Source organism: Schistocerca americana, chromosome 3, assembly GCF_021461395.2.
Source record: "Schistocerca americana isolate TAMUIC-IGC-003095 chromosome 3, iqSchAmer2.1, whole genome shotgun sequence".
NCBI lineage: Eukaryota > Metazoa > Arthropoda > Insecta > Orthoptera > Acrididae > Schistocerca > Schistocerca americana.
Genome location: NC_060121.1, coordinates 11,332,645 through 11,347,099, shown reverse-complemented (window position 1 = coordinate 11,347,099; position 14,455 = coordinate 11,332,645).

Genomic DNA, 14,455 nt, shown 5'->3' with positions numbered 1-14,455 from the left:
TGTACTTAAGTCGGCATTGTGCCTTTTGTATTCAATCCCAGTGCAATATCTGTGTTACATGGTCAATGTGAAGTTCCAAGGGATACAGTAAACCTGCACTGGTGCGTCGGGATCTAATACTGGTCTCCCATGAGCCGCTCAAAGCACAAACTCTTAGAAGAATTACTTCACTTGTACGTAAGTCAGCAGTCCCTTTTGTATTCAATCCCGATGCAATTTCTGTGTTTCATTGTCAATGTGAAGGCCCAAGGGATACAGTAAATCTGCACTGGAGCATCGGAATCTAATACTGGTCTCCCAGGGCCACTCAAAACACAACCTCTTCGATGATTAACTCTTCTTGTACTTAAGTCGGCAGTCCCTTTTGAATTCAATCCCGATGCAATTTCTGTGTTTCATGGTCAATTTGAAGGTCCAAGGGATACAGTAAACCTGCACTGGAGCATCGGAATCTAATACTGGTCTCCCAGGAGCTGCTCAAAGCACAAACTCTTAGATGATTAACTCCTCTTACACTTAAGTCGGCAGTCCCTTTTGTATTCAATCCCGATGCAATTTCTGTGTTACATGGTCAATGATAAAGTCCAAGGGATACAGTAAACCCACGCTGCTGCATTGGAATCTAATACTGGTCCCACAGGAGCCGCTCAAATCACAAACTCTTAGATGATTAATTCTTCCTGTACTTAAGTCGGAAGTCCCTTTTGCAATCAATCCCGGTGCAATTTCTGCGTTTCATGGTCAATGTGAAGGTCCAAGGGATACAGTACACCTGCACTGGAGCATCGGAATCTAATACTGGTCTCCCAGGACCCGCTCAAACACAAACTCTTACAAGATTCACTCTTCTTATACTTAAGTGGGCATTGTGCATTTTGTTTTCAATCCCGATGCAATATCTGTGTTTGATGGTCCATGTGAGGGTCCAAGGGATACAACAAATCAGCACAGGTGCATCGGAATCTAATACAGGGCTCCCAGGAGCCGCTCAAATCACAAACTCTTAGAAGATTCACTCTTCTTGTACTAAAGACGGCATTGTGCCTATTGTATTTAATCCCGATGCAATTTCTGTGTTTCATGGTCTATGTGAAGGTCCAAGGGATACAGCAAACCTACACTGGAGCATCGGAATCTAATACTGGTCTCCCAGGCGCCGCTGAAAGCACAAACTGTTAGAAGATTAACTCCTCTTGTACTTAAGGCGGAATTGTGTTTTTTGTATTCTATCCCGATGCAATATCTGAGTTTGATGGTCATTGTGAAGGTCAGAGGGATACAGTAAACCTGCACTGCAGCATCGGAATCTAATACAGGGCTCCCAGGAGCCGCTCAAATCACAAACTCTTAGAAGATTCACTCTTCTGGTACTTAAGACGGCATTGTTCCCCTTGTATTCATTCCTGATTCGAATTCTGAATTTCATGGTGAATGTGGCGGTCCAAGGGATACAGCAAACCTTCACTGGTGCATTGGAATTTAATACTAGTCTCCCAGGAGCCGCTCAAATCACAAACTATTAGAAGATTCACTCTTCTTGTACTTAAGTCGACATTGTATCTTTTGTATTGGTCCCAGTGCAATATCTGTGTTTCATGGTCAATGTTAAGGTCCAAGGGATACAGTAAACCGGCACTGGTGCATCGGAATCTAATACTGGTCTCCCAGGAGCCGCTGAAATCACAAACTCCTAGAAGAATCATTCTTCTTGTACTTAAGTCAGCATTGTCCCTTTTGTATTCAATCTCGATGCAATTTCTGTGTTTCGTGGTCAATGTGAAGGTCCAAATGATACAGTCAACCAGCACTGGTGCATCGGAATCTAGAACTGGTCTCCCAGGAGCCGCTCAAAGCACAAATTCTTAGAAGATTCACTCCTCTTGAACTTAAGTCGGTATTGTGCGTTTTGTAATCAGTCCCGAAGCAAACTCTATTTTGCATGGTCAATGAGAATGTCCAAGGGATACAGAAAACCTGCACTGGTTCATCGGAGTCGAATACTGGCCTCCCTTGTCTCGCTCAAACCACAAACTCTTAGAAGATTCACTCTTCTTGTACTTAAGTCGGCATTGTGCCTCTTGTATTCAATCCCGTTGCGATTTCTGTGTTTCATGGCCAATGTGATGGTCCAAGGGATGCAGAAAACCTGCATTGGTGCATCGGAATCTAATACTGGTCTCCCAGCAGCCGCGCAAACCACAAACTCTTAGAAAATTCAACTACTTGTACTTAAGTCGGCATTGTCCCTTTTGTATTCAATCCTGATGCAATTTCTGTGTTTCATTGTCAATGTGAAGGTCAAAGGGATACAGTATTCGTGCACTGGTGCTTCGGAATCTAATACAGGTCTCGCACGAGACGCTCAAAGCACAAACTCTTCGAAGATTCACTCATCTTGTACTTAAGTTGGCATTGTGTGTTTTGTATCCAATCCCGATGCAATTTCTGTTTATCATAGTCAAATTGAAGGTCCAAGGGATACAGTAAACCTGCACTGGTGCATCGGAATTTAATACTGGTCTCCCAGGAGCCGCTCAAATCACAAACTACACTCCTGGAAATTGAAATAAGAACACCGTGAATTCTTTGTCCCAGGAAGGGGAAACTTTATTGACACATTCCTGGGGTCAGATACATCACATGATCACTCTGACAGAACCACAGGCACATAGACACAGGCAACAGAGCATGCAGTATGTCGGCACTAGTACAGTGTATATCCACTTTTCGCAGCAATGTAGGCTACTATTCTCCCATGGAGACGATCGTAGAGATGCTGGATGTAGTCCTGTGGAACGGCTTGCCATGCCATTTCCACCTGGCGCCTCAGTTTGACCAGCGTTCGTGCTGGACGTGCAGACCGCGTGAGACGACGTTTCATCCAGTCCCAAACATGCTCAATGGGGGACAGATCCGGAGATCTTGCTGGCCAGGGTAGTTGACTTACACCTTCTAGAGCACGTTGGGTGGCACGGGATACATGCGGACGTGCATTGTCCTGTTGGAGCAGCAAGTTCCCTTGCCGGTCTAGGAATGGTAGAACGATGGGTTCGATGACGGTTTGGATGTACCGTGCACTATTCAGTGTCCCCTCGACGATCACCAGTGGTGTACGGCCAGTGTAGGAGATCGCTCCCCACACTATGATTCCGGGTGTTGGCCCTGTGTGCCTCGGTCGTATGCAGTCCTGATTGTGGCGCTCACCTGCACGGCGCCAAACACGCATACGACCATCATTGGCACCAAGGCAGAAGCGACTCTCATCGCTGAAGACGACACGTCTCCATTCGTCCCTCCATTCACGCCTGTCGCGACACCACTGGAGGCGGGCTGCACGATGTTGGGGCGTGAGCGGAAGACGGCCTAACGGTGTGTGGGACCGTAGCCCAGCTTCATGGAGACGGTTGCGAATGGTCCTCGCCGATACCCCAGGAGCAACAGTGTCCCTAATTTGCTGGGAAGTGGCGGTGCGGTCCCCTACGGCACTGCGTAGGATCCTACGGTCTTGGCGTACATCCGTGCGCCCCTGCGGTCCGGTCCCAGGTCGACGGGCACGTGCACCTTCCGCCGACCACTGGCGACAACATCGATGTACTGTGGAGACCTCACGCCCCACGTGTTGAGCAATTCGGCGGTACGTCCACCCGGCCTCCCGCATGCCCACTATATGCCCTCGCTCAAAGTCCGTCAACTGCACATACGGTTCACGTCCACGCTGTCGCGGCATGCTACCAGTGTTAAAGACTGCGATGGAGCTCCGTATGCCACGGCAAACTGGCTGACACTGACGGCGGCGGTGCACAAATGCTGCGCAGCTAGCGCCATTCGACGGCCAACACCGCGGTTCCTGGTGTGTCCGCTGTGCCGTGCGTGTTATCATTGCTTGTACAGCCCCTCGCAGTGTCCGGAGCAAGTATGGTGGGTCTGACACACCGGTGTCAATGTGTTCTTTTTTCCATTTCCAGCAGTGTATTAGAAGATTCACTCTTCTAGACTTAAGTCGACATTGTTTCTTTTTTATTGGTCCCCATGCAATATCTGTGTTTCATGGTCAATGTGAATGTCCAATGGATACAGTAAACCTGTACTGGTGCATCGGAATCTAATACTGGTCTCCCAGGAGCCGCTCAAAGCACAAACCCTTAGAAGATTCGGTCCTCTTGTACTCAAGTATGCATTGTGCCTTTTGTCTTCAATCCCGATGCGATTTCTGTGTTTCATGGTCAATGCGAAGGTCCAAGGGATACAATAAACCTGCACTGGTTCATCGGAATCTAATACTGGTGTCCCAGGAGCAGCTCAAACCACAAACTCTTAGAAAACTCTCTCTACTTGTACTTATGTCGGCATTGTCAATTTTGTATTCAATCCCGATGAAATTTCTGTGATTCTTGGTCAATGTGAAGGTCCAAGGGATACAGTAGACATGCAGTGGTGCATCGGAATCTGATACTGGTCTCCCAGGAGCCGCTCAAAGCACAAACTCTTAGAAGAATTACTTTACTTGTACGTAAGTCAGCAGTCCCTTTTGTATTCAATCCCAATGCAATTTCTGTGTTTCATTGTCAATGTGAAGGCGCAAGGGATACAGTAAATCTGCACTGGAGCATCGGAATCTAATACTGGTCTCCCAGGGCCACTCAAAACACAACCTCTTCGATGATTAACTCTTCTTGTACTTAAGTCGGCAGTCCCTTTTGAATTCAATCCCGATGCAATTTCTGTGTTTCATGGTCAATGTAAAGGTCCAGGGGATACAGTAAACCTGCACTGGAGCATCGGAATCTAATACTGGTCTCCCAGGAGCTGCTCAAAGCACAAACTCTTAGATGATGAACTCCTCTTACACTTAAGTCGGCAGTCCCTTTTGTATTCAATCCCGATGCAATTTCTGTGTTACATGGTCAATGATAAAGTCCAAGGGATACAGTAAACCCACGCTGCTGCATTGGAATCTAATACTGGTCCCACAGGAGCCGCTCAAATCACAAACTCTTAGATGATTAACTCTTCTTGTACTTAAGTCGGAAGTCCCTTTTGCAATCAATCCCGGTGCAATTTCTGCGTTTCATGGTCAATGTGAAGGTCCAAGGGATACAGTACACCTGCACTGGAGCATCGGAATCTAATACTGGTCTCCCAGGACCCGCTCAAAGCACAAACTCTTACAAGATTCACTCTTCTTATACTTAAGTGGGCATTGTGCATTTTGTTTTCAATCCCGATGTAATATCTGTGTTTGATGGTCCATGTGAGGGTCCAAGGGATACAACAAATCAGCACAGGTGCATCGGAATCTAATACAGGGCTCCCAGGAGCCGCTCAAATCACAAACTCTTAGAAGATTCACTCTTCTAGTACTTAAGACGGCATTGTTCCCCTTGTATTCATTCCTGATTCGAATTCTGAATTTCATGGTGAATGTGGCGGTCCAAGGGATACAGCAAACCTTCACTGGTGCATTGGAATTTAATACTAGTCTCCCAGGAGCCGCTCAAATCACAAACTATTAGAAGATTCACTCTTCTTGTACTTAAGTCGACATTGTATCTTTTGTATTGGTCCCAGTGCAATATCTGTGTTTCATGGTCAATGTTAAGGTCCAAGGGATACAGTAAACCGGCACTGGTGCATCGGAATCTAATACTGGTCTCCCAGGAGCCGCTGAAATCACAAACTCCTAGAAGAATCATTCTTCTTGTACTTAAGTCAGCATTGTCCCTTTTGTATTCAATCTCGATGCAATTTCTGTGTTTCGTCGTCAATGTGAAGGTCCAAATGATACAGTCAACCAGCACTGGTGCATCGGAATCTAAAACTGGTCTCCCAGGAGCCGCTCAAAGCACAAATTCTTAGAAGATTCACTCCTCTTGAACTTAAGTCGGTATTGTGCGTTTTGTAATCAATCCCGAAGCAAACTCTATTTTGCATGGTCAATGAGAATGTCCAAGGGATACAGAAAACCTGCACTGGTTCATCGGAGTCGAATACTGGCCTCCCTTGTCTCGCTCAAACCACAAACTCTTAGAAGATTCACTCTTCTTGTACTTAAGTCTGCATTGTGCCTCTTGTATTCAATCCCAATGCGATTTCTGTGTTTCATGGCCAATGTGATGGTCCAAGGGATACAGAAAACCTGCATTGGTGCATCGGAATCTAATACTGGTCTCCCAGCAGCCGCGCAAACCACAAACTCTTAGAAAATTCAACTACTTGTACTTAAGTCGGCATTGTCCCTTTTGTATTCAATCCTGATGCAATTTCTGTGTTTCATTGTCAATGTGAAGGTCAAAGGGATACAGTAATCGTGCGCTGGTGCTTCGGAATCTAATACAGGTCTCCCACGAGACGCTCAAAGCACAAACTCTTCGAAGATTCACTCATCTTGTACTTAAGTTGGCATTGTGTGTTTTGTATCCAATCCCGATGCAATTTCTGTATATCATAGTCAAATTGAAGGTCCAAGGGATACAGTAAACCTGCACTGGTGCATCGGAATTTAATACTGGTCTCCCAGGAGCCGCTCAAATCACAAACTATTGGAAGATTCACTCTTCTAGACTTAAGTCGACATTGTTTCTTTTGTATTGGTCCCCATGCAATACCTGTGTTTCATGGTCAATGTGAATGTCCAAGTTATACAGCAAACCTGTACTGGTGCATCGGAATCTAAAACTGGTCTCCCAGGAGCCGCTCAAAGCACAAACCCTTAGAAGATTCGGTCTTCTTGTACTCAAGTCGGCATTGTGCCTTTTGTATTCAATCCCGATGCGATTTCTTTGTTTCATGGTCAATGCGAAGGTCCAAGGGATACAATAAACCTGCACTGGTTCATCGGTATCTAATACTGGTGTCCCAGGAGCAACTCAAACCACAAACTCTTAGAAAACTCTCTCTACTTGTACTTATGTCGGCATTGTCAATTTTGTATTCAATCCTGATGAAATTTCTGTGATTCATGGTCAATGTGAAGGTCCAAGGGATACAGTAGACATGCAGTGGTGCATCGGAAACTAATACTGGTCGCCCAGAAGCCGTTCAAAGCACAAATTCTTAGAAGATTCACTCCTCTTGAACTTAAGTCGGTATTGTGCGTTTTGTAATCAATCCCGAAGCAAACTCTATTTTGCATGGTCAATGAGAATGTCCAAGGGATACAGAAAACCTGCACTGGTTCATCGGAGTCGAATACTGGCCTCCCTTGTCTCGCTCAAACCACAAACTCTTAGAAGATTCACTCTTCTTGTACTTAAGTCGGCATTGTGCCTCTTGTATTCAATCCCGATGCGATTTCTGTGTTTCATGGCCAATGTGATGGTCCAAGGGATACAGAAAACCTGCATTGGTGCATCGGAATCTAATACTGGTCTCCCAGCAGCTGCGCAAACCACAAACTCTTAAAAAAAATGGTTCAAATGGCTCTGAGCACTATGGGACTCAACTGCTGAGGTCATTAGTCCCCTAGAACTTAGAACTAGTTAAACCTAACTAACCTAAGGACATCACAAACATCCATGCCCGAGGCAGGATTCGAACCTGCGACCGTAGCGGTCTTGCGGTTCCAGACTGCAGCGCCTTTAACCGCACGGCCACTTCGGCCGGCACGCAAACTCTTAGAAAATTCGACTACTTGTACTTAAGTCGGCATTGTCCCTTTTTTATTCAATCCTGATGCAATTTCTGTGTTTCATTGTCAATGTGAAGGTCAAAGGGATACAGTAATCGTGCACTGGTGCTTCGGAATCTAATACAGGTCTCCCACGAGACGCTCAAAGCACAAACTCTTCGAAGATTCACTCATCTTATACTTAAGTTGGCATTGTGTGTTTTGTATTAAATCCCGATGCAATTTCTGTTTATCATAGTCAAATTGAAGGTCCAAGGGATACAGTAAACCTGCACTGGTGCATCGGAATTTAATACTGGTCTCCCAGGAGCCGCTCAAATCACAAACTATTGGAAGATTCACTCTTCTAGACTTAAGTCAACATTGTTTCTTTTGTATTGGTCCCCATGCAATATCTGTGTTTCATGGTCAATGTGAATGTCCAAGGGATACAGTAAACCTGTACTGGTGCATCGGAATCTAAAACTGGTCTCCCAGGAGCCGCTCAACGCACAAACCCTTAGAAGATTCGGTCTTCTTGTACTCAAGTCGGCATTGTGCCTTTTGTATTCAATCCCGATGCGATTTCTGTGTTTCATGGTCAATGCGAAGGTCCAAGGGATAAAATAAACCTGCACTGGTTCATCGGAATCTAATACTGGTGTCCCAGGAGCAGCTCAAACCACAAACTCTTAGAAAACTCTCTCTACTTGTACTTATGTCGGCATTGTCAATTTTGTATTCAATCCCGATGAAATTTCTGTGATTCATGGTCAATGTGAAGGTCCAAGGGATACAGTAGACATGCAGTGGTGCATCGGAATCTAATACTGGTCTCCCAGGAGACGCTCAAAGCACAAACTCTTAGAAGATTCACTTTTCTTGTACTTACGTCGGCATTGTGCCTTTTGTATTCAATCCCAATGCAATATCTGTGATTCATTGTCAATGTGAAGGCCCAAGGGATACAGTAAATCTGCACTGGAGCATCGGAATCTAATACTGGTCTCCCAGGCGCCGCTCAAAGCACAAACTCTTAGAAGAATTACTCTACTTGTACGTAAGTCGGCATTGTGCGTTTTGTATTCAATCCCGTTGCAATTTCTGCGTTTCATGGTCAATGTGAAGGTCCAAGGGATACAGTAAGCCTCCACTGGAGCATCGGAATATAATACTGGTCTCTCAGGGGCCACTCAAAGCACAAACTCTCAGATTATTAACTCTTCTTGTACTTAAGTCAGCAGTCCCTTTTGTATTCAATCCCAATGCAATTTCTGTGATTCATTGTCAATGTGAAGGCCCAAGGGATACAGTAAATCTGCACTGGAGCATCGGAATCTAATACTGGTCTCCCAGGGGCCACTCAAAACACAACCTCTTAGATGATTAACTCTTCTTGTACTTAAGTCAGCAGTCCCTTTTGAATTCAATCCCGATGAAATTTCTGTGTTTCATTGTCACTGTGAAGGTCCAAGGGATACAGTAAACGTGCACTGGAGCATCGGAATCTAATACTGGTCTCCCAGGCGCCGCTCAAAGCACAAACTGTTAGAAGATTAACTCTTCTTGTACTTATGACGGCATTGTGCCTTTTGTATTCAATCCCGATGCAAAATCTGTGTTTCATGGTCAATGTGAAGGTCTGAGGGTTGCAGTAAACCTGCACTGGTGCATCGGAATCTAATACTGGTAACCCAGGAGCCGCTGAAAGCACAAACTCCTAGAAGAATCATTCTTCTTGTACTTAAGTCAGCATTAGCCCTTTTGTATTCAATCCCTATGCAATTTCTGTGTTTCGTGGTCAATGTGAAGGTCCAGATGATACAGTCAATCAGCACAAGAATCATTCTTCTTGTACTTAAGTCAGCATTAGCCCTTTTGTATTCAATCCCTATGCAATTTCTGTGTTTCGTGGTCAATGTGAAGGTCCAGATGATACAGTCAATCAGCACTGGGGCATCGGAATCTAATACTGGTCTCCCAGGAGCCGCTCAAAGCACAAATTCTTAGAAGATTCACTCTTCTTGAACTTAAGTCGGTATTGTGCATTTTTTAATCAATCCCGAAGCAAACTCTATGTTGCATGGTCAGTGATAATGTCCAAGGGATACAGAAAACCTGCACTGGTTCATCGTAATCGAATACTGGCCTGTCTTGAGCCGCTCAAACCACAAACTCTTAGAAGATTCACTCTTCTTGTACTTAAGTCGGCATTGTGCCTCTTGTATTCAATCCCGATGCGATTTCTGTGTTTCAAGGTCAATGTGATGGTCCAAGGGATATAGTAAACCTGCATTGGTGCATCGGAATCTAATACTGGTCTCCCAGCACCCGCGCAAACCACAAACTCTTAGAAAATTCAACTTCTTGTACTTAAGTCGGCATTGTCCCTTTTGTATTCAATCCTGATGCAATTTCTGTGTTTCATTGTCAATGTGAAGGTCAAAGGGATACAGTATTCGTGCACTGGTGCTTCGGAATCTAATACAGGTCTCCAATGAGACGCTCAAAGCACAAACTCTTCGAAGATTCACTCATCTTGTACTTAAGTTGGCATTGTGTGTTTTGTATCCAATCCCGATGCAATTTCTGTTTATCATAGTCAAATTGAAGGTCCAAGGGATACAGTAAACCTGCACTGGTGCATCGGAATTAAATACTGGTCTCCCAGGAGCCGCTCAAATCACAAACTATTAGAAGATTCACTCTTCTAGACTTAAGTCGACATTGTTTCTTTTTTATTGGTCCCCATGCAATATCTGTGTTTCATGGTCAATGTGAATGTCCAAGGGATACAGTAAACCTGTACTGGTGCATCGGAATCTAATACTTGTCTCCCAGGAGCCGCTCAAAGCACAAACCCTTAGAAGATAAGGTCTTCTTGTACTCAAGTCGGCATTGTGCCTTTTGTATTCAATCTCGATGCGATTTCTGTGTTTCATGGTTAATGCGAAGGTCCAAGGGATACAATAAACCTGCACTGGTTCATCGGAATCTAAAACTGGTGTCCCAGGAGCAGCTAGAACCACAAACTCTTAGAAAACTCTCTCTACTTGTACTTATGTCGGCATTGTCAATTTTGTATTCAATCCCGATGAAATTTCTGTGATTCTTGGTCAATGTGAAGGTCCAAGGGATACAGTAGACATGCAGTGGTGCATCGGAATCTAATACTGGTCTCCCAGGAGCCGCTCAAAGCACAAACTCTTAGAAGATTCACTCTTCTTGTACTTACGTCGGCATTGTGAATTTTGTATTCAATCCCAATGCAATATCTGTGTTACATGGTCAATGTGAAGTTCCAAGGGATACAGTAAACCTGCACTGGTGCGTCGGGATCTAATACTGGTCTCCCATGAGCCGCTCAAAGCACAAACTCTTAGGAGAATTACTTTACTTGTACGTAAGTCAGCAGTCCCTTTTGTATTCAATCCCAATGCAATTTCTGTGTTTCATTGTCAATGTGAAGGCCCGAGGGATACAGTAAATCTGCACTGGAGCATCGGAAGCTAATACTGATCTCCCAGGGCCACTCAAACACAACCTCTTCGATGATTTACTCTTCTTGTACTTAAGTCGGCAGTCCCTTTTGAATTCAATCCCGATGCAATTTCTGTGTTTCATGGTCAATGTGAAGGTCCAAGGGATACAGTAAACCTGCACTGGAGCATCGGAATCTAATACTGGTCTCCCAGGAGCTGCTCAAAGCACAAGCTCTTAGATGATTAACTCCTCTTACACTTAAGTCGGCAGTCCCTTTTGTATTCAATCCCGATGCAATTTCAGTGTTACATGGTCAATGATAAAGTCCAAGGGATACAGTAAACCCACGCTGCTGCATTGGAATCTAATACTGGTCCCGCAAGAGCCGCTCAAATCACAAACTCTTAGATGATTAACTCTTCTTGTACTTAAGTCGGAAGTCCCTTTTGCAATCAATCCCGGTGCAATTTCTGCGTTTCATGGTCAATGTGAAGGTCCAAGGGATACAGTACACCTGCACTGGAGCATCGGAATCTAATACTGGTCTCTCAGGAGCCGCTCAAAGCACAAACTCTTAGATGATTAACTCTTCTTCTACTTAAGTCGGTAGTCTCTTTTGTATTCAATCCCGATGCAATTTCTGTGTTTCATGGTCAATGAGAAGGTCCAAGGGATACAGTAAACCTGCACTGGTGCATCAGAATCTAATACTGGGCTCCCATGAGACGCTTAAAGCACAAACTCTTAGAAGGTTCACTCTTCTGTTACTTAAGTCGGCATTGTCCTTTTGTATTCAATCCCGATGCGGTTTCTGTGTTTCATGGTCAATTTGAGGGTCCAAGGTATAGAGTAAACCTGCACTGGTGCATCGGTATCTAATGCTGGTCTCCCAGGAACCGCTCAAAGCACAATCACGAAGAAGATTCACTCTTCTTGTACCTAAGACGGCATTGTGCCTTTTGTATTCAATCCCGATGCAATTTCTGTGATTCATTGTCATTGTGAAGGTCCAAGGGATACAGTAAACCTGCACAGGTGCATCGGAATCTAATACTGGTATCCCAGGAGCCGCTCACAGCACAAACTCTGAAGTGATTCACTACTCTTGTACTTAAGTCGGCATTGTTCTTTTTGAATTCAATCCCGATGCAATATCTGTGTTTCATGGTCAATGTGAAGGACCAAGGGATACAGTAAACCTGGACTGGTGCATCGGTATCTAATACTGGTCTCCCATGAGATGCTCAAAACTCAAACTCTTAGAAGTTTTACTCTTCTTGTACGTAAGTCGGCATTGTGCATTTTGTATTCAATCCCGTTGCAATTTCTGCGTTTCGTGGTAAATGTGAAGGTGCAAGGAATACAGTAAACCTGCACTGGAGCATCGGAATGTAATACTGGTCTCTCAGGGGCCACTCAAAACACGAACTCTTAGATGATTAACTCTTCCTGTACTTAACTCGGCAATCCCATTTGTATTCAATCCCGATGCAAATTCTGTAGTTTCATTGTGAATGTGATGGGCCAAGTGATACAGTAAAATTGCACTGGAGCATCGGAATCTAATACCGGTCTCCCAGGAGCCGCTCAAAGCACAAACTCTTAGATGATTAACTCTTCACTGTACTTAGGTCGGCATTGACCCTCTTGTATTCAATACCGATGCAATTTCTATATTTCATGGTCAATGTGAAAGTCCAAGGGATACAGTAAATCTGCACAGGTGCATCGAAATTTAATGCTGGACACCCAGGAGCCACTTAAAGCTCAAACTCTTGTAAGATTCACACTTCTTGTACTTAAGTCGGCTTTGTCCCATTTGTATTTAAGCCCGATGCAATTTCTGTGTTTCATGATCAATGTGAAGGTCGAAGGGATACAGTAAACCATCACTGGTGCATCGGAATGTAATACTGGTCTCCCATGAGCCGCTCAAAGCACAAACTCTTAGCAGATTTACTCTTCTTGTACGTACGTCGGCATTGTGCATTTTGTATTCAATCCCGATGCAAATACTGCGTTTCATGGTCAATGGGAGGGTCCAAGGGATACGGTACACCTGCACTGGAGCATCAGAATCTAATACTGGTTTCCCAGGAGCCGCTCAAAGCACAAACTCTTAGAAGATTAACTCTTCTTGTACTTAAGTCGGCACCCCCATTTGTATTCAATCCCGATGCAATTTCTGTGTTTCATGGTCAATGTGAAGGTCCAAGGGATACAGTAAACCTGCACTGGTGCTTCGGAATCTAATACTGGTCTCCCAGGACCCGCTCAAAGCACAAACTCTTACAAGAATCACTCTTCTTATACTTAAGTGGGCATTGTGCATTTTGTTTTCAATCCCGATGCTATATCTGTGTTTGATGGTCCATGTGAAGGTCCAAGGTATACAGTAAACCAGCACAGGTGCGTCGGAATCTAATAGAGGTCTCCCAGGAGCCGCTCAAATCATAATATCTAAGAAGATTCACTCTTCTTGTACTAAAGACGGCATTGTGCCTTTTGCCTTTAATTCCGATGCAATTTATGTGTTTCAAGGTCATTGTGAAGGTCCAAGGGATACAGTAACCATGCACAGGTGCATCGGAATCTGATACTGATATCCCAGGAGCCGCTCAAAACACAAACTCTGAAGAAATTCACTCTTCTTGTACTTAAGTTGGCATTGTCCCTTTTGTATTCAATCTCGACGTAATATCTGTGTTTCATGGCCAATGTGAAGGACCACGGGATACAGTAAACCTTTACTGGTGCATCGGAACCTAATACTGGTCTCCCAGGAGCAGCTCAAAGCACAAACTCTTAAAAGATTCACTCTTCTTGTACTTAAGTCGGCATTGTGCATTTTGTATTTAATCCCAATGCAATTTCTGCGTTTCATGGTCAATGTGAAGGGCCAAGGAATACAGTAAACCTGCACTGGTGCATCGGAATCTAATGCTGGTCTCCCAGGGGCCGCTCAAAGCACAACCTCTTAGAAGATTCACTATTCTTGTACTTAAGGTGGCATTGTTCCCTTTGTATTCTATCCCGATTCGATTTCTGAATTTCATGGTGAATGTGGCGCTCCAAGGGATACAGTAAACGTGCACTGGTGCATTGGAATTTAATACTGGTCTCCCAGGAGCCGCTCAAATCACAAACTATTAGAAGATTCACTCTTCTTGTACTTAAGTCGACATTGTATCTTTTGTATTGGTCCCCATGCAATATCTGCGTTTCATGGTCAATGTGAATGTCCAAGGGATACAGTAAACCTACACTGGTTCATCGGAATGTAATACTGGTCTCCCAGGAGCCGCTCAAACCAGAAACTCTATATGATTCACTCTTCTTGTACTTAATTTGGCATTGTGCCTTTTG